Source organism: Tinamus guttatus, unplaced genomic scaffold (assembly GCF_059628265.1).
Source record: "Tinamus guttatus ecotype Peru unplaced genomic scaffold, ASM5962826v1 Tinamus_guttatus_pri_ptg000346l, whole genome shotgun sequence".
NCBI lineage: Eukaryota > Metazoa > Chordata > Aves > Tinamiformes > Tinamidae > Tinamus > Tinamus guttatus.
The window spans coordinates 607392-610893 of NW_028288880.1; positions in this window are offsets into that span (position 1 = coordinate 607392).

A 3502-nucleotide genomic window follows, 5' to 3' on the forward strand; every position below is an offset into this window, starting at 1 on the left:
ACAGGAATTAGTATTTGCTAAAGGGTGGTATAGTCCAACAAATGAGGTATGCAAGGCTTCCTCCACAACCTGGAGGAAGTGCGAGGAAGCTCCGCACAGTTTGGTTTAGGGACACAGAATCACACCTTGGGAAGAGAACTGGGGGAAGAATAATCTTCCTAGTTACAGATTTTGTGAATCTCTTGGCCCAGATTAATATGTTTGTAATACACTGTAATGCAGGCTATCCACAGTCATATTTGCTAAGAAAGATTTGGATGTATCTTGTTTCCTTACGTTACCTGTGTTCCAGCTCTGGCAGCTGTGATGTAGGGTAGTGATTTGGTTGCTAAATCAACCAACCCCTTATTAATTGACTGAAATGCCCTTGAGATCAAATTCTGAACGATGCTCACGAGGATAAGGACTAAAGGGTTGTCTCGTGTTCCTTGCACGACCTGTGGCTCTTCTGTTTCACCCTTCTGAGATGTCTGGAGGTCTCGGTACAACTCGGTGTGAATAATGCACAGCCAGGCCATGAGCTCCCAATGTGTTTCCAGAGGTGGGTAAGGCAGCAAAAAATAGATTATTTTTCTATGTGAAATGTAGCAGCAGAATTTAAATCTCAGTGTTCTTTCTTTCTTGTGACCAAGCTGCGTCATATTATAAGATTGCCAAAGAGAGACAGGTAGAGTTGACAGATAGAGATGAGAGTTCAGTTTGGATAAGAAAAATCTGAAGTTTCTTCAACTACTTTATTTTCCCTCTGCTATTCCTTAACTTTTATCGCTATTCCTCAACTATTCCTTAACTATTTACTTGCTATTCCTTAACAAAGTTGCAGGTAGGAAGGCCCAGGTACCTGAGAGCAGGTTCTGCAAAGACCAGACTGGCCACGAGGAAATCTCAGGAGGGGAAGTGCATCGCCAGCCCTATGCCGTACAGAAACACATCATTAGGATTTTGAGCTACGCTGCTCTTCATGCATTCAAGTGTCTTAAGCCATGTTAGCCCTTTCTTGTGCAACACATGAAAAGTGAAAAGTGATATGAATCCCTTCATATCATAATTTGCTGTGATATGGGGGCCTGGGTTCTTATCTCCTCTCCCCAGTTTGGGAGAAAGATTTGAGTCAAAACTGTTTGATCAGAAAAAAAAAATATATATAAATGCCTTTACCACTACCACCAGCCCAAGAGCATATTTGGAGCTTGGCTGTTGCATCCCACATGACTTTCCTGACAAGCGAGGAACAGAATCAATCTCCTTTGCCACCTCCTCTCCTCACTTGTCAAATACGGCTTTATTTATACAAAATTGAACTTATCTGAGGCACATGCATCTCATTTGCCTGCAGCCCAGTTATTCAAGTACCAATCTGCATGGTGGGAGCAGTGGGTTCACTCTCTCAGTGGCAGCAGGGATCTGAAGTGTATCCCCATCATTACGCCATCTCAAGACCTCTTTTCTGTCCTCATTCTTATTTAGAGAACACAGTTTGACCTCACTCATCAATATCATTGTAATTATTCATCCAGCAGTACTGTCTGAATTCTCATCACAGCTCCCTGACAGTCTCTTTACAAGTCTTACGTGCAGATTACACGGTAGATGCAAGTTACTCGTTCCTGCCTGCCTGTTGAGCACAGCACAGCTTGGTCCTCGTGACATTTTGCTTTCCACTGCTCTCTACTCTGCTTTTCCAAAAGATTTTCAACCTTTTTCTGTTGCCATGTGGCAAGATGAAGCCAAATGGGCCTCCATGTCAAAGCGCAACGATGTTTGGGAACCAAAAGCTACACAGGCAGGTGTCTGGTGCTGTTCTACCCATTGCCAAGTTAAAAAAGCCAGTGTTGCTGAAGGAAAGCAGAAAAGTTCATAGCACATTCAAGGACAGAGCAGGCCATACTACAAATGAGCTCCTGTCTTTTTTTAATGGGAAACCCTCCCAGTGCTTAGTCCTTTCCAAGAAAATACACTAATTTGTATCCTGTTGTGCCACGAAGCATCCAGAAGCGAAGGTCCAAGATGAAAATGAAGGGTAGAGAAAGTTAAGAGATACAACAAGGGTAGACTGCATAAAAGATAGCCACAACTTGCAGAAAGAAGGGCAGCCTCATGGGAAACTGTGGGTCTAGGGCACTGCAGAGCTGGAATCTGTGGAAAAGATGATAGACTTATAATAAAATTATAGCTTTTTGTTTAGCAAAAAATAAAGAGTAACAGATATAAATATATACCATCCTTCTAGATATGTTTTCTCCATATGTGCATAATATATGTAAAATTAGCTACGTTATATGATAATTGAGCCAGTATTTAGCTCTGTGGTGGATGTTTGCTTAAAAACTACAGAAACTCTCAGTATCTAAGGGCTTTTCTTGTACCTGCCTCTCAGAGTTACAGTTATCTCACACTGCTGCTCATCGCAGCACGTGGCAGTGCAGGTGGTATTTATAAACACAAAACGTACAATTTTAAAAAGGGAAGCAACTGTTTGAAAGGGTCAAGATATAAGTTTCAAGAGCACTCCCGAAAGCATCAGACTTTTTCCTTTGAAATCAGAAAAGGAATTAAAAAGACAGTACATTCAGAACATCTTTTAAGTTTATATATAAAAAATATTTCCTAATTACAGTTTACATTCATACTAATTTCCTCGAACTTTAGTCAGGTAGGACCCACGGAGGCTAGTCTGTAAATGCTGAGGCTGAGCAGTTACCACAGAGCGGTTGGGATTGGAAGGGATGCTCTCCAGTCGTCTTAATTTCACTTCCCCTCCATTTATTTCATTTTTTCCTGGTCTGACGTCTAAAAGAGATGAGCTGCTCCTGGCCATGGTGGAAGCCCTCACCTTAGCGCTGCCGTTTGTGATCCTCAGAGGAAGAGCGGCTGTTTCCGTGGCTCGGGGCCCGGGAGAGCTCCGGCTTTGTGTGGGCACAATGGCCCCTTCCGAGCGGCGGCGGCGCCGGGACGCAGCCTCGGGAGCCGTCAGGGGGAGCAGGAGCCATCGAGGGCAGCAGGGGCCGTCAGGGGGAGCGGGCGCCTTGGGCGAAGCAGAGGCACCATGGAGCAGAGCACCACGTACCGCAAGATGATCTTCATGTGGTCGTCCGACGGAGGCCGCACCGCCGAGAAGCCTCCGGTGGCAGAAAAGCAGCCTACGCCACAGCCTACGCCACAGCCCTCCATGGTCAAGGCGAGTCGGGCCTCCCTGCAGCCAACGTGGCGAGGGGCCGCATGCGGATCCTGAGGAAGGGGCCATGGGATGGCCAGTCCTTGCCCTGTCTTCTCCGGAACGATCCATGAGTGTGGCTGGAGCCCCATGCACTGCTCCCTGGAGCCTGGTCCCGCTCCACAATGTCACGAGGGAAAGGGCCGGGCTGGCGGCGGGGCCGAACTGGGGCGGGATGGAGAGGCCATTGCCCCCTGGGCTACATAAACAGCAGCGTGTGGCGTTGGGGCCACTGACGGGTGAACAGGTGCTCCCAGAGAAGGGTGGTGGGTAGTGAGGGAAGGAAGG